This window comes from Leopardus geoffroyi, chromosome D1 (assembly GCF_018350155.1).
Source record: "Leopardus geoffroyi isolate Oge1 chromosome D1, O.geoffroyi_Oge1_pat1.0, whole genome shotgun sequence".
Taxonomy (NCBI): domain Eukaryota; kingdom Metazoa; phylum Chordata; class Mammalia; order Carnivora; family Felidae; genus Leopardus; species Leopardus geoffroyi.
In genome coordinates, this window is record NC_059329.1 from 25,642,116 (window position 1) to 25,663,934 (window position 21,819).

At 47.0% G+C, this 21,819-nt stretch overlaps 1 long non-coding RNA gene across 1 annotated transcript; it reads right to left on the minus strand.

Annotated features, from left to right (window-relative positions):
* Positions 1–8,158: 8,158 nt before the first annotated feature.
* LOC123600925 lies at positions 8,159–13,862 on the minus strand. The gene is made up of 3 exons (XR_006713884.1): positions 13,694–13,862; positions 13,369–13,508; positions 8,159–11,533 (listed from the first exon to the last, which is right to left on the minus strand). It is a non-coding gene; the product is annotated as an uncharacterized LOC123600925 (long non-coding RNA).
* Positions 13,863–21,819: the final 7,957 nt, after the last annotated feature.

Consider the following 21,819-nt stretch of genomic DNA (forward strand, 5'->3'; position numbering starts at 1 on the left):
CTAAGGACACTGGTTTCTTATTTACCCCTCAATAGGTCAAAGGGTTTGCCCAGGGTAACTTTTCTGTGGACCTCTTGCACCCGAAAGACTTTTTCACGTGTGCAGCGGAAAGCACAAAATCGATGTGGTTTTTTATTGTTGTTTGTATTAGGGTTCTTCAGAGGCACAGAGCTGATACGATATACGGTATTTGTGGAGATTTACTATGAGGACCTGGCTCACAAAATTATGAAGGCCAACGGGTCCGATGACCTGCTGTGCAAGCTGGAGACACAGGGAAGCCAGCCATGTGCTCTAATCTGAGTCTGAAGGCCTAAGAATCAGGGAAGGCGATGGTATAAATCCCAGTCCACGGGCAGGGAAAACGTCCCACCTCAGGCAGGCAGGCAGGCAGGACACAAAGGAGTGAATTCCTCCTTCCTCTGCCTTTTGCTCTATTCACACCCTCAATGGATGGGATGAAGTCCTCCAGCATTGGGCAAAGCCATCTACTTCACTGAGTCCACAGATAGAAAGCCTAATCTCAGCCAGAAACACTTGCACATGGAAACTCAGAAATAATGTTTAACCTGGGCACCCAGTGGCCCCAGTCAAGTCGATAGCTAAATTAACCTTCACATTATTGATGACGTTTGTGGAAAAATTTTTAAATGTCATTTAAATCTTTCTCCAGCCTAAAAGGGATTTAGAAGATGAAAGCCATGGCCACGGATGATCTGTGTCCAAGAACCAGAACGAAGCTAACTTCAGTCTGTTGCCTCTACTGAGCGCCTCAAACCCAAGTGGCCATCCTCCTGATAGTCTAACAAATAAGATGGCCCAGCTTCCTCCGGTCCCATGACAGGGTCTTATGACCCGAGCATATTGTTAGGGTCTTTTTTCTTTTCAAGGAAGAAACTTGCTTCAAATTGCTTCAGTGTTAGGCAGCTAGTTTTCATTTCTTCTATTTTAGAACGAAAACAAATGAGGCCTGGAAAATCCTTGACGGTATGGGAAATGAGACTCATCGGTATCTATGTAATCTTCCCTGGCTAACACTGAGTACCTTCTAGACAACGTGTCTACCTAAATGAAAGGAGATGTGTCCCAGAACGTTGGTCTCCAAGTTTTCTTTCCAATTTTTTTTAATTGCACTCTACCAGTACAAAAAAAAAATGTTAAGCAAATATTCTCAATATATGAACATTGATTTATGAATCGTACACACCGTCACATTATTATTATTTATATTACGAAACAAAGACAAAACAGGAATTTTTTCAAGAGCAATATAAAAATAAATTAAAACTGAAATTCTAATGTTTTCTTCCTATTTTCTTTGTATTGCATATCTCTTGCTGTCAACACTCAACAAGAAAGGTAGTCATTAGAGGAATGAGTATGTATGTATGTATGGGTTTTCTAGTGACTTCTAAGAAAGGAGAAAATAAAAACTTGGTGTTAGTGATCCAAGCATAGAAAGAGAAATGATAAAGGCCAGGTATGTTTAAGAACACTCGAGCTTGGGGCTTCTGGGTGGCTCAGTCGATTAAGCATCCAACTTCGGCTCAGGTCATGATCTCATGGTTTGAGAGTTCGAGCCCTGAGTCGGGCTCTGTGCTGACAGCATGGAGCCTGGAGCCTGCTTCAGATTCTGTGTCTCCCTCACTCTCTGCCCCTCCCCGCTCATGCTCTGTCTCCCTCTCTCTCTCTCTCTTCTCCTCTCTCTCAAAAATAAATAATAAAAGTTAAGAAAAAAAAAGAGCAGTTTAGCTGGATTCTTTTGCAAATCTCCACCTCAGCCAAGCAATTTTCCATCAGTTTTGCAAAGTAATCATTAGGGAAAATAGAGGCAAGTATTTCTTGCTGCTCTGGGGAAAGCGGGATGCTTAGACCATCAGGAGTTCACCTTTTTAAGAGATTTTCTTCATATGCCCTATTCAAGCACTGGCCTATGTCCATCACCTCTACAAAGTCTCAGAACTTTGGCCAAACCTTGCCTCTTGAATTTGCTCCCCACAATGCTCCCACATTTAGGGAGTCGGTGCCTCCCTGATGGGACTAGGGCACCGTTTTCTCCTCACAATCATCTGTGTGGTGTGAAGGCTGGCATTCAGTCCCCTGTAATGCCCAGATTTAGGGTTTACTAGCTTTCTCAAGAGCATCCAGCTGACCTGACCAGTGGCAAAGGACATATAGTCTCTTTGCCATCCTGGCTGCTCGTTCAGTATTTTCCCCACTCAACTATCTGTAACTATGTCATGAAGTTCGTTCAGTCTAATAAACAGTGCAAGCCAGGCATACAGAAGCGTGGTAAGCCTGTGAGTGGTTCTAATGGAAATTATTCTTTCCCAAGGTTTGGCATGCCACTCAACACTCTTTTGAACAGGAGGTCGTTTTTTTCTACTGTCGAAACGTATTGTTGACTCCCACACAAAGGAAGATATAAATTTGACATCTGTTGTTTTGCTACATTTTTAGTGGGCAATGACCACTAAAGATTTAATAACACCTAAGATGACCATTTTTAAAATTTCACCAGTAATAACTGCATGCAGTTGACTGTGTTTATTTAGTCCGTGGGTAATGCTAAAATGTGGGCCCTCAGATAGGGTATAGGTTAGACCAAAAGAGATCCGGAGGTTCCAGAACACCAGGGTGGAAAGGAAGATCTGTGTATCCTAAGCCAAGGTGCTGCCAAGCCAAGGCAATGTTTGGGGAGGGAATAGAAAGCGAAGAAAAATAAAATAAAATGCAGTGTTTTCTGTAGGTTTTCTATGGACTTGGTGTCACAGTCCACTTCCTCAAATACCTATCGAGTCAACAACCATCACGTAAATATATTACCTTAAAACCTATCGAGAAGGTACCATTTGGGGCAGCAACCCTTTGGCATGGGTCTTCTGCTATCCAGCCCTGATCCCACACCTAGCTGGGGATCTGCCTCCTGGAGGTTCCCCTACATCAGCTGCGATGCTGGGCTTGTGTCCAGCATGCCCTCGGGAGGAGGCAGTGAAACGGTGCTTCGTGTCAATGGGGGAGAGAAGGGAGGTAATAAAGAACTAGAACGAGGGGGACCAGGGGACTGGGCTCTGGTGAGTAAACAGGGGCTTCAACTCTTATCCAGGACGAGCTTTGTGTCTTGCAAAAAGCACACTGGATACTTCATCCTATAGAAAGCTACTGAAATTGACACTGTACTCCTTCAGCCCCGGAGTCCAGCTGAAGGATTATGAAAGGTCAGCTGACGTCAGGACTACAAATCCCAGGCTCCCCTGGGGGTTGACGGACACTTCTGAGAGGAAGTGGTTTAGCCAGTCAAACCTCTAGGGCTTCAGCCAATTGCAAAAGGATATGGAGAGAAGCTTTTGAAAGGAATGTCGGCTCACTGCTCACGTGCCTGGGGTCTGTCTGCCTCTCTCACTCTCACTTGGCCTCCTGTCTAATTGTTTCAGTCTGTCTGAGCTGGTAAATTCCTAAGCACATAGTCAATTTACACTTTGCTTAAAAGCTCTAAGGGGAAACAGAAAAAGTTTCCAGTGAGACCACTCACTTACCTACAATTGCTAAACTAACCTTTTGGATTTTAACTGAGTTAGTTACCTCATGTGTTTTCTTAGTGGGAGGAGAGAGGCAATTTAGGTAGATAAATGAGCAAGGATGTAATGCCAGAGGTCCTGGGTTCAAATTCTGACCTTTCCAAGGCGACGCAGCTGCACCTCTGAACCGAGGAGCTGAGTAATGTCTCCGTGATGAGTTCCTGTGAGGTACAAGATGACACATGTGGAAAACCCTTTATTAAATACTGTACAGGAAGTATATCTAAAATCACTGCTATCTGCTAGTATGTGCTAGGCTCTTCCGAGAACTTCTATTAAATCCTCAGTAACCGGTGAGCACTTTGTTCGAGGAGTTGAGTGCAGGGTGGATTTTGTTTTGCGGTCAAGAAGGCATTTTCCAAATGAATGAAAAGTGGGAGTAAACTGGATTTTCCAGAGAGCCGTTGTGTCTTCCCCATCCCCAGCCCTCGCCTGTGCCCGACTTGGGCATCTGCCCTTCGCTGGTTCTGCCTATACCTGAAGTCTGTAGAGCATGCTGCCAGCTGCAGGAAGCTGCAAATAAAATGAGACTGTTATGAAAGAATGCTAAAAATGCCCTTTGTCAGAAATGCTGGGTTGGGTTTTTAAATCGGCTAAGAGGTAGAGGCTGGGAGCTAGGATTTTATGCCTAGTAAGCTTGGCTCCAGATTGTTTGCAGACCATACGCCAAGAGAATACATACAGGACAGGGAGGGGTGCCCGGGCGGCTCAGTCGGTTGAGCATCTGGCTCTTGATTTGGGCTCAGCTCATGATCCCAGGGTCGTGGGATTGAGCCCTCAGTTGGGCTCTGCACTGAGCATGTAGCCTGCTTGGGATTCTCTCTCTCTCTCTCTCTCTCTCTCTCTCTCTCTCTCTCTCTCATTCCCTCTCCCTCTGCCCCTCTCGTACTCTCTCTCTTTCTCTCTCTCAAATAAAAAATAAAAGATTAAAAAAACAGGGATGGCGTCAGAGAGACCTGGGTACGAAGCCGGTTGTTTCCACTATCCTAATTATGACATACTACATCTGAGCCTGATTTTCCCATCTGTAAAATGAAGATTATCGTCATAACCGTACAACGTTGTCATGGGAGTCAAGTAAGACACTGTAAGTAAAAATGTTCCGCATGTTGAAAAGAACTATGGAAACGCGAGGTATTGTCTTGGTAAGTAGCTGTCTGTCGTCATTCTCAGATACCAGAAAATAAGAGTCGAATCACACTCTCCAATTCCTTTGTATATCATGAATATACTATTTTAATTTAAAAAATTCTAAAAGGTTGAAACAGTCACAAACTTACAGAAAAGTTGAGTTTACAATGAACATTTTTTTTTGAAGCACTTGAGAATAAGTTGCCAGCTTGATGGCTCCATCACACGCAAATGCTGCAGAGTGTATTTCCTACAAACAACGTTCTCCTACGTAATCCAGTGTGATTGTGAAAATCAGAAAATTAACATAGACAGATTTCTTTTTCCTTCAGATAGTAGCACCTTTATTTAGGAACAGTCACTGTAAGAACTAGAAGCACATTTTATACCTTCAGAAAGGTTGGCCGTTGGAAACTGCACAAGGGATGTATTCAAGAGGAGAATAAATATGGACAGATTTCTGTCCATATCTTGGGCACCATTCACTCTTTGCTAATTGTCCTACTATTGCCTTTTGTAGCAAAAGAATTCTGTTCATAATCCCAGTTGCATTTAGTTGTCCCATATCTTTAATTTTTTTTAATTTTTTTTTAAAAGAGAGGGAAGAGAGTAGAGACAGGGGAGAGGGGCAGAAGGAGAGAATCTTAGGCAGTCTCTCCACTGAGCAAGGAGCATGATGAGGGACTTAATCTCATAACCCTGGGGCCCTACTGATCCATCCAGGGGCCCTATTGTCCCACATCTTTAGTCTGCAGCATTCCCGAGCCTTTCCTTGACTTTTAGAACTTTGACAATGTTAAATATTACAGGCCAGTTATTTTGCAGAATGGCCTTCCATTTGGAGCTGTCTGGTATCTCCTCATTATTAGAGTTAGGCTAGGCATCTACAACAGCAGTATCACAGAGGGATGCTACCTTCTCCATGCACTTTATGGATGGCACACACTTTCAACTTATCCCTTTATTGATCAAGTTCGTTTTGGTAATTTGATTAAGGTAGTGTCTTCCTGGGGCGCCTGGGTGGCTTGGTCGGTTAAGCGTCCGACTTCGGCTCAGGTCATGATCTCACGGTATGTGAGTTCGAGCCTCGCGTCGGGCTCTGTGCTGACAGCTCGGAGCCTGGAGCCTGTTTCAGATTCTGTGTCTCCCTCTCTCTCTGCCCCTCCCCTGTTCATGCTCTGTCTCTCTCTGTCTCAAAAATAAATAAACATTAAAAAAAAATTAAAAAAAAAAAAGGTAGTGTCTTCCAAGCTTGTCCACTGTACTTTTCCCCTGTGTAATCAACAAGTATTGTGTTTTGTGGGTAGGTACTTTGAAATCATGTAAATATCTCATTCACCTTCAAATTTCAATGTATTCATTTATTTATGTCTCTAGAGACTCATGGTTTCTAATTCTATCCACTAGATATGTGTTCTTATCATTGTTTAGTCTGATGATGATCTTGCCCCAGTGGGATGCCATTAAAATTGGCATCTGTGCTCTTTGATATGTTCCCACCAATCTTTGAGCACTTCTTTGTTTTTCCAACAACGTATTTGGGGCTCCCTAGCCTAGCCCCCAAATCAGTTGTTTCTCCAAGGATCACTGGTTCTTTTTAATGGAAAATGATATTTAGAGCCCAAAATCTGGGTACTAGGTGTGCTCACTGCTATTGCAAGGTCACTGCTCCCAGGCCTTTCCAGGGGACAGAGTTAGGTAGCGTATGTACATACACACACGTACATCATACACACACACACACACACACACGCGCACGCACAGAGATATCTACATGTATACATATGTTGTGTTAGGATTCTCCAGAGAAACAGAATCAATAGGATGCATAGAGAGAGAGATATATAAGAAGGGATTTATTATAAGAGTTAGTTCATGCAATCGTCAGGACCAAGTGTCCCACAACGTGCTATCTGCAAGCCGAGGAACCTGGAAAGCCAGTGATGTAATTCAATCCAAGCGAATCCAAAGGGCAGAGAATGGGGTGAGGGGTCGGGGCAATGGTAAAACTCCCAGTCTGACTCCAAAAACCTGAGAACCAGGCGTGCCAGTGTCTGAGGGCAGAAGAAGGTGGATGTCTTGGCTCAAGCAGAGAAAGAGAATTTACCCTTCCTCCCCCTTTTTGCTCTACCCAACCAATTGGCCTTTAACAGATTGAATGACACCCACCCACATTGGTGAGGGAGATCTTTACTTGCCTGCAGTTTCAAATGCCAATCTCTCCCGGAAACACCCTCGCAGACACACCCAGAAATAATGTGTTGCCAGCTATCTGGGCAACGCTCAGCCCAGTCAAGCTGACACTTAAAATTAACCATCAGATATGATTAGACATTGATGTCCATAGTTATTTCTTTATCTCTCCATCTATATTGAAAACCTGACATTTACTCAGATGCGTTCATTTCCAATCTAACACCACAGGGTTCACCCTAGTTTTTCCCTTCCCATATTGTAATTCCCTTATTTGACAGTGAGAAACATGGCTTCCATTTAGCATAATTTAGGCATTTACTTATCAGTCCTCCTGCATGCAACTGTCTCCTATCTCTGCTGCTCCCCCACCCCCATGTGACATTCCTTTCCCTGCTCTGGCTCTCAGTTCCCACCCTGGCCACCTCACTACATGGGCTCCCTCCTTACCCCATACCAGGCCATGCTTCCATATGATGTCCTCCTCATCCTGTCCAAGCTCTGACACCCCAAGCCAGGCCACCCCTCTGCAGGGACACCCTCCTCCATCTGCTCAAGCCCTGACTCATGACGGGCCGCACCCCTGTCCCCCATGGGTACTGTCTTTGCTCCACCTGGACACTAGCACTGCACTCCGGGACACTCCACACGAGAGCCCTTGTCCCCCAGGGCGGGCCCTGATAACACTGCACTCTGATACTTACCTCATTCTGCTCTCGGTATTGCTTCAAGAATAAATACTTCAGGAGAGAAAAGAAATGAATGGGAAAGAAGGGAAAGGGAAAGGTGAAAAGAAGAGAAGCAGATAAAGGGAAGATCTGGAAATATACATTTAAAACTGCACAAATCTTGCTGAACGTATGTATGTTTGGGCCATGGGTGAGGACAAGGGACTACAAATCTCACTAATGTGGTTTCTGCTTGTCTCTGTACTCTCTCTCTCTCTCTCTCTCTCACACACACACACACACACCTACACCTTTTGAGATGAAGAATCTAGAGTACAACAAGAGAAAGGAAAGAAAGATATAGGAGTTAACCAGAGAGACCAAGGAGCTAGGAGCTGGTTGGGGATGGGCATAAAATAAAACAATCTTAAAAAAAATTTTTTTTAACATTTATTCATTTTTGAGAGACAGACAGAGACAGAGCAAAAGCAGAGGAGGGGCAGAGAGAGAGGGAAACCCAGAATCTGTAGCAGGATCCAGGCTCTGAGCTCTCAGCACAGAGCCCAACACAGGGTTCGAACCCACAAACCATGAGATCATGACCTGAGTGGAAGTCTGACACTTAACCAACTGAGCCACCCAGGCACTCCTAAATGAAACAAATAATCTTGAGCTGGGTATCCAGGGGAGAGAGTGGAAGGAGATGGGGAAGGATATGTCTGGCCAGTGTGGAAAAACGATACTCTCGGATATGCCACAAGTGTTTTTTGAGGGAGGCTGGGGTTAAGAATGGCATCAACTTTTTAATTACTTTTGATTATCAATCGGTGCTAAGGTCCAGATCTATTTGTATTTGAAGGCCTGTGTCCTCCATTAGACTATAAGGACATGAAAGGCAGGAGCTGTGTCCAATGTTTTCTTTTTAATTCCTAGGACTTAGCAAGTGCGTGGCTTTATGGAAGGGTCTGATACATGCCTGTTGTTTGTCAAACTGCACCTGCTTGGCAGAACATGTCCAGGGTCCAGCTGCCCTGCAGGTCTGAGAGGCAGGGTAAGGTGTCTATCCCGAGTCTTTATGGTTAACTCCAGAGACACACAGAGAAAATAAACACGTGAGAGATACAGTTAAAGTATAAGACCAGAGCACTATTATAATTTGCTGGCAATTTTTACCAAGCCAGTGTTTGGTACTGATTGGTTTCCCCAGAATATGCAGTATTTCTTTCCCAATGATTCTTGTACTGCCTCTAGGCTCTGGCTTTCAGAAATATTTAATCAAGTACCACACATACTTTAGCAATACTTTCCAGATACCCCAGCTTTTCCTGACAACTTCCCTTTCCTTTGCTCGGTCCTTGTCTTTTTTAAGAACCTCCACTTACCTAGTTTTTTTCTGAATAACTCAAAGTTTTGTCTTAAAAAAAATCATAATAGAATATTTGACTACTTGGAAACCAATACGCATATCCACCTGAGACCGTTGTGTGAAGAATTCAAGCTGTCTCTCCCAAGGGACGTAGTCTATAGGGAAGAAATAGGAACTTGCCACTGATTCTGAAAAGCAAATTGAATTTGGATTGTAGCTAAAACCTGCCAAAGATGGTTCTCAGTCTTCTTTCCATGCTAAATGTTTAATGAACTTCAGTGATCATCTTATCAGAATCCAAGACACAAAACTCCCATTGATCCAAATTTCCAAGTGGCTTCAATCCAGCAACAAATCCTAGACTTGGTGGTTGTGCTCAAAGCCAACCCTTGAAGATTTTGGTCAGATGGAAGTGAAGAGAGGGTAGCAGAGGAAAGTGAGGATTTCCATCCCCACAATAACCTGTGTGGCCAAAGACACAGTCATCCCCTAAGCTGTCCTACATTCTTAGGACACCTGCATTCACCCAGAGGATTCAAGCACCTCACCTATGGGAAATTTGGTTCATTCCAAGAGGAATATCCTGGAGTATTTGTAGCATTTCCAGAAAATTCTGGAGACACCATAAAAATTACTTGCATACAGTGTGCCTTAGGTCAAGTCTTACTTTGCAAGAAATATCTAGATTTCAGGAGATCAGCTGTTCAGTTTGTTGTGGGTTAATTACAAATGGTCCCACAGCTTTGCCTTAGCAAATGCCCGAAAGGCAATGGAGAGAAAATTGGAGTCGAAACAGGGTCTCATAATTCACAAGCAGTAGGCCCCTGGAGGGAGCCCACTCCACCTCCAGCACTTTGGGTAATCAGAGCAGATAGACAATTGTCCATAAATAGGAGGTCCTGCTGGTTTTCCTGGGAGAAACTTGACAAAAAGACGGAGGGACTGATACTTGGTTTCCGAAATACACGTTAAGTATCGTAATGCAAAAATATTAGTTTGCTCAGAGTCACAGCTTCTTTAGAAGGTGAAAACCATTTCTCTCTAAATCCTCAACCATCTTAGTCTCTGAGAAAAAATGGAAAGATTGGCCTAACCCTGGAATTTCCTGGTCTTAGTGGATTTACGACCCAAGATCCAGCGGATGACCCAGGTCATAACTGCTGGCTGCACAGCAAATTCAATTATCCTAAATTCCAGCACACCACCCTCCTTCCTGTCCCTCACCCCTGCCTTATCATAATCTTTCCTGGGCCATCGACCCCCACTGGGTTGTCTGAGCCCAAGTTTAATCTCTCAGCAAGCTCCGAGCTAACAATCAATGCTGAGGGACATCTCATCAGAGGGAGAAAGCCACATTCTTGATGAAGAGCAATGACATAAATTCAGCCCCAGCCAGGCCCCACCAGCACAAAGGACTAAGTAAATCAGTCTTGTCCCCTCTTCCCGACCGTCTCCAAGGACAGAGAAAACAGTGTTGGGATATGAGAAGTTATTTCTTGAGATTTTACAGCAGATCCTCTGACAGCAGGGAGGCCCTTACTAACTGATAAAGGACAACTCTTCTGAACGGTTTTATATTGTGCCCATTATATGCCTCTCCCCACCCTGGCTGCTTATGGTTAGAGAACAGCCTTACATTATTTAGACAGGCCTAATAAAAGGTGGGCCTTTGAGTTGTAAGGGACAGGCACTCACTCTGGTTTCTTCAAGTACTGGGAATTTACTCTAAAACACCCATGGCGATGAGGAAGACGGACATCTGGCAAAAATGGACAGACAGCCTCATGGAGCCCTGGAACAAGAAAGCTGCTAGAGCCTAGGGAGTTCAAGAGAACGTGCTCCTAAGTTCCCATGACTAAGAGACCTGCTTCACATCTTCCCTTGTGGCCGTCCACTATGTCATGCCTCGATCTCTCCATATTCCCACTGAAATATTTGAGAGGAGGCCCGCTGAGTTATTTACTTGCTAAGCTAACTAGTCACCTCACTCTGAGCACCTCAAGGTTTACTTGGAGCTCATGGCTTAGCTGTCCTTGGGTCAGGGCCCAACAGTGGTGGCCAGGAGAGTCCCATGTTGCAGAGCAAGCCTGGCTCTTCCCTGAGTCAGGCTGTGGGCTCGGCAGGCACCCAGACCAACTGGCTGGGCCAATCCTACTGCCAGAGTCAAGATGACACTGAGCGCAGAAGGACCCAGCCCAGCACCTCCCGTGAAAGCAATCCCCAGTTTCAGCTTCCAGGACTTATTTGGTTTCCATGCTTCACCTAGAAATCTGAAATTATCTTATGAAAAGTCTAAAAATGGCGTTTTACACCAGGATACTGCATCACTGCTGGACCTTGACTAAAACATGGCATTTTGGGGAGGAAGGAAGTAACATGGAGTGAAGCAGGCTATCAGTTTTCATCTAATCCTTACAGCAACCCATCGAGGTGGGTGTTACTGAGCCCCATCCGAGATGAAGGATTCTGAGGCTCTGAAATTACGCTAGTAGGTGGTCTTCCCCAGGCCTGCGTTTCCACCTGAAATGTCATGGGGCCAGCAGCACCTTCCGACTCTTTTGGGGTTTTCCGCCTGTATGGACTCACTTCCTTGACACCTGCCACAGAGGAGACAAAGCAGCCCAGAGAGATCTTTCCACCTCTGAACTGAAACACAAAGCAATCTACAGTTTTCAAAGCGTCTTCACATATCTCTTTGTTCCTGTAATACACCTCTCTCTCGGAGTATGTTACCTATTTACGGGTTTACCGTCTGTCTCTCCCCAGTGGAATATACGTTCCATGTACGTTTTATCCACCTCCTTCCAGGCTGCATCCACACCTCGCACATGCCAGCCAGCCCCAGGGAGGTGATCAGCACACATTCTTGCACAAACCGTTGTCCTGTGAGACGCTCTTAGTTTGATGCTAACTCTACAAGCAAGGTGCTCCTCGGAGGCTGGCCAGCCCGAGTGCCCTTGGTGCTGCTTCCAGCCCAAGTCCTGATCTGACAAATAGATGCTCTTCGGGATGGAAGAGGAAGCTACTGTCAGAGTTTCTAGAAGTCTACATCTACAGCAACGTTTGGCCCACCAGAGAAAGGTTTTCATTTGTTTGGAGAAACATTCCTGGAAGCTCTCCCCACCCCCATCAGGGTCCCAGGGGAGAGGGCCACCTGGCAGCGCCTGGGCCCAGCTCCGGCCTGACCACCCAGGTCCGTGGGCTCCCCTCCCCTCCGCCCTTCACCACCCCTCCCCCCACCCCCCCCCCCCCCCCCCAGCCCGGGTCCCTCCTCCAGCCCTCTGAATCCAGTCCATTTAAAATGTCCTTTGAAAAGGTCTCTGTTTGGGTGAGTGCCGTGGGCTCTGCCTAGAGAGCGGCAGATTATCTGAAAATAGGTGTTATTGATTACAACCAGGTGGTCTTTGTGGAAAGGCGTCCACTTGAACCAAAATAAATATTTGCCGGCACAAAGAACAAGCCGGTCCCTGTTGCGGGGCGGGGGCGTTCTGGCGGCCGCGCCAGCAGCCAGCGGCCCCTTCTGGCCTCCGGCGGCCGCGGGGCGCGTCGCTGCGCAGCCCGGGGATTGTGTTTCTTCAATTAGGACAGAAACGCGCAGGGGGTGGCCGGGGGAGCACAAAGGCCCCGCCGCCTCCAGTGCCAGAGGCCCGCGGCCGAGGGCCGGCTGCAGGCTCGCAGCCCGCTCGGGCCTGGCGATCGTATTTTCTTTGGCTTTCTGGCGCGCTCCTTATTATTTATTTCTTTTCTCTCTGTTTTATTTTTATTTTCAAGTTGCCGGCCGGGCTGGATGCCGTCCATTCACCCCGCTGCCTTGGAGCGCGGCGCGCAGACAGCCGGAGCCGGCTCAGGCTCAGCCCCGCGGTATGCCGGCCGCCCGCACCCGGGGAGGGCGCAGCCGGGGGTGGGGGACCGGGGTGGGGGGGCGCGCTGCGGGGGACGGGGGCGGGGCAGAGCCAGGGTGGGGGGCGGGGGTGGGAGCGGGAGCGGAGGCGGGAGGGGCGGTGCGCAGCGGCCCGGGGGGGGGGGGGGGGGGGGGGGGGGAGGCCCTGCCAGGCTCCCCTCCCCAGACCGGGGCCCACGTGACCTGGCGGCGGGAGAGTCACTTTCTGGAGAAGACGACAGTAATTCGGGGGTGAGATTGGGGGTCAGTTCAGGAGGAAGCCTGAACTTTGATCCCTAGTGAGGTCCCCTCTCTCTCGTTCTATCTGCAGACTGGGTCCCTGCCTCCTGCCCTGGGTGAGCGCCGACAGCCTCTCGGGGCGCCCCAGCGGGCGTGCGTTCCCACCCCCTTCCCCAGGTCTGAGGAATCTTCTCTTGCCTCCCCAGATCCCCAACCCAGCTTCTCAGGAGCCAGCGGCCATTCCCCGGAGAGAAGTGGGGAGGGTCTGGCCTCTCCATCAGTTTAGGGAGACCGAGAGTGCGGGGCCATTACCACGTCTTGAAGAGGCTCTGGGGAGCCTTCCACCCGCACCCGGCGGCCAGAGGCGGTTGTCCAACGTCAAGGGTGGAGGGCTGGAGGCGGAAAAAGACACCGGAGCCTAGGAAGCAGGAAGGGCCTAACTCAGAGCGATTCTGGAAGGCAGATAGAAAAGCTGGGGTCAGAAAGTAGAGAGACGAGAAGGAAATCAGAGATAGATAACAGTAAGCCATTCCTGTCAAGATCAGACAGCAGGAAAGCCTAGGGCCCGGCTGGCCAACTGAGGCAGGAGAGGGATGGGAAAGGAATCCCACAGCTCTGAAGTCCCTGCATTACAGACCTGGTGCTTCTCCCTGCAGGTAACAGGTTCCTCCCTAACCCAGCGTCCTCTTGCTTCCAGAAGACATTCCTGGTGGCTGCTTTGCCGTGGTCTCTCTGCCGGCAGTGTACTAAGTGTTGTCAAGTAGAATTTCAAGACACTTACAACATCCCTGCCTCTGTCCCTCTTTGGCACCAATTTCCTTCCTTCCCCAGATCATAGCAAGAGCTGCCATTAAGTCCAACGTGGCATAAAGCAGTATGCCACAAGCTAGCCCCTGTGGAGTTAGCGTGACTTTCCATTTCAGAAGGGAACTCAAGGCATGGAGAGACATCGGTAGGTGCCTCATTATGCCTTGTGCTCTTCAGCTTTCCCCTGAGAAGTCACTTCTGACAAGAAACACTGGCTACCCGAAGCCATGGCTAGTGAGGGCCAGCTAATTACAGGGACCTCCCATCGTAGGATCAGGTTGAGGTAAGACCTGGGAGCAGGAATTACCTTATCAAGGTAGAAATACGTCAGCAGGCTCAGTCATGAGCAAAGCTGTCCCCAGATTTGCAAGAAAAAGACGGCTTAGTGGTGGATGATGTGATGACTGCTCGGAGCCTGAAAATACGTCGTGTGGCATCCAGAAGCAGAGTTTTTTCAAGAGCCAACAACAATCTCTAAGGATGTGTAATTTGTTGATTCCACCACTCATTAGAAAGCCAGCTCCAGTGTGCAGATCTTTGGAATCACCTCAGGCGCCTAAAGATTCTATCTCCAGAGTCAGCAGTGGAGCCCAGGGATCCTGCACTTAGAACAAATGCTCTCAGAGGATTGTGGACACAGCGTGGCCTGGCACATACCCTCAGTGGTGTGCTGGTGAATGCTTGACAACTTGCTCTCGACGGGGGTAGGGTCCTGATTTGCAGCCTTTGCTGATTTCCAGGGTACAAATGCTTGCACGGTAGCCAATTTCAAGCTACCGATGGGAAGAGTCTGAACTCGGATCTGGGAAGAGAGACTCACAACTGGCTCTTGTAACTGGGACCCTCCTGAGAGACACAGCAATGAAGTGATAGGTCTTTGGGGGCAGAAGCAGGAGAGGAGGCTAGATTCAAGGACTCTGCCCACTGCACCACACCATACCTCCCTGTCCTCTTAGTAAGCAGAAATCGTGACCGCAGAGCCCACGGGTGAGCCCCTCACACTAATGGCTTTGACCACAGCCCGAACGAAATCAGGAAGCAGAAAAGAAACAAACACTTGCAGTCTGTCTTTCCTTCCTCTTCACTTTGCAATGGAGTCCTTAAGAATGTGGTCCGGCTGGAGAAAAAAAACCTGAGTGCCCAACTCCTGGGGTTTGTGTTCTTTGAGGGGAAAGCGAAAGAGGCAAGGGAACAATTCTGGGAAATGTGGGCAGAGTCCTGGCAAATTTCAGAGGCCAAATAGAAGGCATTTTCGCCAGCTGGCCCTGAACGATTCTATGCAGGGCCTCAGAGACACTGTGGCAGGATGGGGACAGGGAGGCCAGCAGAGTGGTTGGTCATGCTGGGACAAAGAGGACAAAGAGAAGGCTATGGTTCCTCTTTTCGTGTTTCATTCAGGGGCAGCATAAGAAAACCACAGATATTAAGTTCACACGAAAACTACATTTAAAAAAAATGAAAACAAAAGAAGCATCTGATCAGATCCTCTAGAACTCTGGAAGTTTAGAGATGGCCCTTATTTAGAGACGTCCCCACACATAGAGTCATGTTTCTAATTATTCAGGCCTCTGCTGGCTCTTGCTTACTGAGAGCTCCAATTCACAGAATCATGGAATTATAGAGTTCATTGTAGAGAGAAGAAAAACCTGAGGCCCAGAGAGGTAAAATAATTTGCCCAAGATCACACCGCTGTTCATTCAGCAGCAGTCAGAATTCAAATGTCCTAGGTCTAGGCGGGGCCTGGACCTTTATCTTATCTAGACCCCTCGACCCTATAATGTATTCTTTCTGAGTTATCTTCTACTTAAAATTACTGTAAAAAAAAAATGCATGGCTATAAAAGAAAACCTGCAAAATAGAGACTATTAAAAAAATGACAATAAACATAACCATCGTGTTACCATCCACAGATGATGAGATAGTGACTGCGAATCACCTCCACATGCTTCTATCTAGACCGGTAGTTTTCAGGCTCACGGTTTATCAGTGTCTCCAGGAAACCTGGTAAAAATCCCCATGAAGCTTGAAGAATCCTAATGCCCAGGTTGTGTCCCTATGGGATTAAACCAGAATCTGGAGGTGGGGGCAGCAAACATCAGTATTCTTTGGAGCCCCCCAGATGATGTCCATGAGGACCACTGGCCTAGCATATTCTTCTCCTGTATCTTTGCATAGCCAACTCCATCCCCTGGGTCGGTTTTCAGTGTTATCTCCTCAGAGAGGACTTCCCTCATGACTTTACCTAAAGTAGCCCCCCCCCCCGGTCATCTCCGTCTGGACCCTTTTTAATGTTCTTTGTAGCCTGTCTCACGGATCATGTATTTGCTTTTTTCCCATCTCCCTCCATTGGAAAGTAAGCCTGTGACAGTGGGCTCTTGACCACCTTCTTCATACTTGTATCCCTTCTGTACTTAGCAATCTCAGGACTACCAGCCCTCCAAACACATTTGATGAATGAATGAATGAATGAATGAAGTGAATTTATGGTTACTTCTAAGTCTTCATGTGTATATACACATATGTATAAATATGTATATGCACATATACATATGCAACAAAATTGTATGTTTTTAAAAATATTCCAGATTTAAATTTTAAAAAACTGAAGTGTGTATAATTTTCGGTCCACATTTCTTTCACTTTGCATTGGGGGAACATTGTCTACAATCATCACGTGTATTTTAAATGTGATTTGTAAGGCACTGTGCTCTCACATCCTGCACTTTGGATGTGTTCCAGGAGCACTCCCCTCTCTTGATCCATACCTTCTGCCCCCCAACATTGGGCTAGCTCTCCCCGATGCCTCAGGCTTCACCTTGATGTCTGTTCCTCAAGCAGGCTCTCATAGGTGCCCCAGACTAGGTTAGGACCCCTTGTGCCCTATCTCCCCTTTGACAACTGTGTCTCCCGTCAGCTGCCCCTAGAGGATGAGCTCCATGGTGCTCCTTGTGCATTTTATTCTCCTGCACATGTCCAGGACCTTGCTGAGTGCCCACATATGTGTTGAAAGTAGCATGGTATTACACTCTAGCTGGGTCCACACTGCTTTTAAGCCACTTCCTTATTGTGGTACACTTAGGTTTTTCATCACTACAAATAATCTGGTGACACCTAGCCTTGTGTACGTCTTTATGTGAATTAAGCTATTAGACATCTGCAGTGAAAATAACTGTAAATTAGAATCTTGCTTTATAATGAAGACTGTGTGTTCTCCTACAGTTTCCCAATTGATCTTCTCCTCAACTTTTCCTGCTTATTGTCCTCATCTTACAGATGAGAAAGCTAGAACTCAGAGGTTAAGTCGCTTGCCAGAGTCATAAAAAAGCCACTGGGAAGAGTCAGGATTGGAACCCAGGCCTCCAGGAGAGAGGAGCTGGGGAAGGGCCCAGGAATTTGCACACAGCATGTACCTGCGCTTGTATAGCTGGGCTGTTCCTGCCTCCCGGGCTGTGGTGAGGGTTATATGGGGAAATTAATATAAATGTGTAATACACACCTACATACCAGCTCTGCCCTCAGTAGCCACGTACAGACCTCGGGCAAGCCCCTGTCTTCTCATCTGTAAGATGGGAGATAATGATATTAATTCAGCTCATTGTGGAGAAAATGTCAAAGGACCTCAGCTCTAGTGGACTCGTGATAAATAACTTTCTCTTCCACCACCCTAACCTCTCTAGAGTCCTAGACTTCGCAATTTCATTTCTCAAAATCTTTCACGGGCATGTTGTCAGCCCAGCAATGACTGGATGACCCAGAATATTTCTCTTAAATATTCTAAACATAGTGCCTATTAAAGAGCTCCCTTGGGGTATGCCACGGCTGCCTCTGCACCACTTAACAGCCAGAGGCCAACTTGTCTCTGGGGCCGGCATTCACTTTGTGATCTGGAGGTATGTGGCGCCACCTCCTGGCCAGAGGCACACTGCACTAACGAAAAGTGCAGGCTCCCTTATGACAGACCACTGTCTCAGCGTCCCCTCCCTTTAGCCTTCCTCTCTAGTTAGTTCAATAATATCACCCGTTTCTACTCTCCTAGTCAAGCGGTGGGATATCAGAAGCAACTGATGCTTTCCAAGGGCCATTAAGACACATTGGACAAGTCATTTCCTTCTGGAGCTCTTGGTTTCTCCCCCTGTAGACTAACGGGGTAGGATCAGGAACAGGATCGTAGGTCCTGTTCACTGTTAAGTGTGTAAGGTTCTGTGCATCTGCAGGTGGAAGCAGAAGCAGTGATGGGAGGAAGGTGAACTACCTTGCCTCAGGTTAAGTTCGAGGCTGGGAACAAAAAGCAAAGGGTGGAATCTAGGGAGTAGGAAATGATGAGACTCAGGCACAGGGTGAAGGCACAGGGTGGGACGAACCACTGTGGTCAGGCTCTGCCTTTCCTTGTCTTTGCCCGTCATCAATGGAACCATCACCTTAGCATCACTCAAACTACCATCCCGTGGGAGCCTATGGTAGCCACTGTGCTAGGCGCTTCACCTATTATTTCGTTACATAGTATTTCATACGATTGTCCTTCCAGTAGCTCTTTAACATAGGTATTGACTACTGTTATTTACAACTGGGGAAAAAAGTAGTTCAGAAAGGTTAAGAACTAGTTTTAGATAAGATGGCCAGTAAATGGGAGAGCGAAGCTTGGGCAGATCTGCCTTCAAAGCCACTGAACCTCACATTGTATTTCCTGCCTTCAAAATCTCTTTCTTTATTATCTAGGTTTTTTTTTTTTTCTTTTTCTTTCATGCTTTCATCAGGGTATATCCTTAAGAGGTGGTCACAGATTCAAGTTGTGATGTGGGGCACCGAGAGAGCCATCGAGACAATTATGGTCTCTAATGCCGCTCTTGGTTCAGCCGAAACCAACTTTGCTGGTGATCCAAGAGCCCGCTAATTAGTGAATCGCCTACTTTTCACTTCATCGGGTTAGATGAAGTCACTTCTGTGACAGTGGAGACAAGCTTTTCACCTTCTTCCTGGGCTCCTTGGATGCCAGGTGCAAAGGTATGTGCAGGTGGCCTCTGTGTACCCCCCAAGGAAACGTTTCAAGTATGTGGTGCCTTCTCCGTTCCCCAGACACAGACTCCCAGCCCTCTGGTCCTGGTGAGCAATCTCCTGACCTCGGTTGCCACCTTCCTGGTGAGCTTTCTTTCAGGACCAGTAATCCCTGGGCATGAAGGCTGTGGGCAGCCCAGGGAAGAACACTAAACTAACTAGAAAATAGAAGCTCTGGGGTCTGGCCCCTGCTTTCCCATCTGTATGTATGTAGCTAGGTGATCTGGGCAAGTCATATGGTCTCTGAGCATGTTTATCCTCCTGAACAGTGGGAATGCTGGCACCTTCCTTCCCTCCCTTGACAGCTAGTTTCTACCTCCAGTTTATTCTCCAATCCATCCTACACACCAACACTGGAGCTATATTTCTAAAATACTCATTTAATCATGTCTTTGCCCCTCAGAGACTGTGGTTGACTGATGGAGCCAGGATTCAAACCCAGGGCTGACACCAAACCTCGGACTCTTGACCATAGAGTGCTACTTCCCTCCGCTGTGCACACCCATGCTGTGGCCACATAAACCACCCATCACCTCCCAGAAGCCCCATGCAAATGTACATCCTGTTCTTCTGTTAGCCTAGGACTAACCCTCCCACCTGGTTGCCCACCTCTCTGCCCCTCGCCTCTCCCTATTTCAAACCTCTCCCATGCATTAAGCCCAGTCAGGTACCATCCCCAAGAAGCCTACCCCTACCTCTACCTCCCTCGGGACTTTTTTCGTGCTTCAAACAAGCATTTTATTTATTCGATTCATCTAATTGTTTTAATTTTAGTGCTTGTGTATGAAATTTTGCATACAATGGTGGCTTCCTGGACCCCCAGCCTCGGAAGAGTCCCTGGATCCTAATCAAAAGAGATTACCCAGAATGCCCTGGGAATTGAATCCCCCCCCCTCCCCCCCGCTCCCTTAGCAGACATCCCAGACCGTGTACAGCAATGAGGGTGTTTTCCTTGAGGGCACCTGTTCTGACTTTCCAACCAACCAAAATTCCAGGGAGTTTTGATCCCTAAAGAGCTGCTGGTTCCAGGCAGATTATCTCCTGCTAAGAACCCTGGTTCTGGGAGCCCAGGCTCACAGGCAGTGTAAGCCTTGCAGGCTTTCAGCAAAGGGAGGCAGTCTTTTAGGAATGCAAAACAGCCACATCCACAATCTCTCAGGCCCACAGGAGCAGGGCAGGGGCCTCCGGAGCAAGATTCCAGCAACTTCTGCAAAAGCCAGAGAAGGAAAGTGGGGTATCATCAGCAATTATCGTAACATGGTCATCTGCGGGATATATCGTTAAGTGGACAAAACACTGGGGGACAGTGTTTCTACAATGCTGCCTTTGTGTAAGAATGGGGGGGGTATCAATATATCTCCCCAATGTATTGCTCATGTTTTTCAAAGTGACACAATAGCATGATAAAACTATTAAGAACCATTACCTTTCTATAAGAGGAAGGGAACAGAGAAGACACGAGAATAGAAGTGAGTTTTCTATACCTTGCCCTATGATTTTTTGAAACCATATAAATTTTTTTTTTGCATAATTAACCCAAGAAAACGGTTATATCAAAAAGGAAAACAATAAACAAGCTCTCATAATTGGAAATAAACTGAAACCATTGGACCTAACTCTATTTCAAGTGGGTACGTAACCACAGAGAAAAGAACTACTTCAAGTAACTTTAAAACCATTTGTTGATTCCACATCCCTAGAAGGACATATTATAGAGAATTGTGGTGTTTTGTTTTGTTTTGGGTTTTTTTGTTTTGTTTTTGAGAAAGAGAGAGAGAGTGTGAGCAAGGGAGGGGGAGGGAGTGAGGGAGAGAGAGAGAGAGAGAGAGAGAGAATCCCAAGCAGACTCCATGCCCAGGGGGGAGCCTGACATGGGGCTCGATCTCACGACCATGAGCAGAAATCAAGAGACGGCTGCTTAGCCAATTGAGCCACAACCCAGGCGCCCCCAAGAACTGTTTTAATCATTTTAGAACGGTAGTCAGTAGTCTTATTGTTAACAGTCATGTCAATATCACATTATGGAAACTATTATATGTATGTTGCATAAGAGGAGGGAATTACTTTCTCCACAATCAGCAGTTTTCCAATTTAGCTCACGCCCACCAGGCTGCTTTGAGCCCCTCAGTTACAGCAGCGGCAGAAACCACCCTTCCTTCCTCATTCTTGCATCCTCGGTGCCTGGCTCACAGTAGGCCTCCCGCGAGCAGCTGTTGTGTTGAAATGGAGTCCCAGGCCCCAGGATTCTACCTAAATTCCCCCAACTCGTAGTCTATCCAATACCCAGGAGGCCTAAAGATAGTTTGCACCAACAGGCGAGGCAAATCTTCAGGGTACCCAGGATATTTCCAGATGCTAACCTAGCAGATTATCCAGAGGCCCTGGTTAAACACTACCTCTTCCTAGAACATGTAAGTCCAGAGGTGTTTATTAAGCACTAGCCAGAGGCTCCACTCTGTGCTAAACTATGAGGGGTTTCTCCCAAAGTGTAAGACAGGACCAGGAATATGTGTCAAGTCTCCTTGGGTTCAACGTGAATGTCTGATGGCCCTGGTGAGTCCCCTCAGAAGCGGGCTGTGTTAGGATGCAGATTTGAACGATTTTCAACACATGGGCTTTCAAGACAGCTCAGGGTTTGAATTCCAGCCCTGCCGTTTACCAGCTAGTAACTCTGGACGAGTTCCTTACCTGAGCTGCCTCAAGTGAAAAATAAATGCAAAAATAGAATCATAGAGTCATTGGGGAAATTAAATAAGGTAATGTATATGAGATGTTTAAAACAGAACCTGAAACATACAAGGAACTCAGGAAATAGCCCCTACGGTAAGTTTCTTCTGCTATAGCCCAGGTCTTGGGTTTCTCAGTAGTCTGAAAGCCACCTACGTCTTCTACAACAGCCAGGGC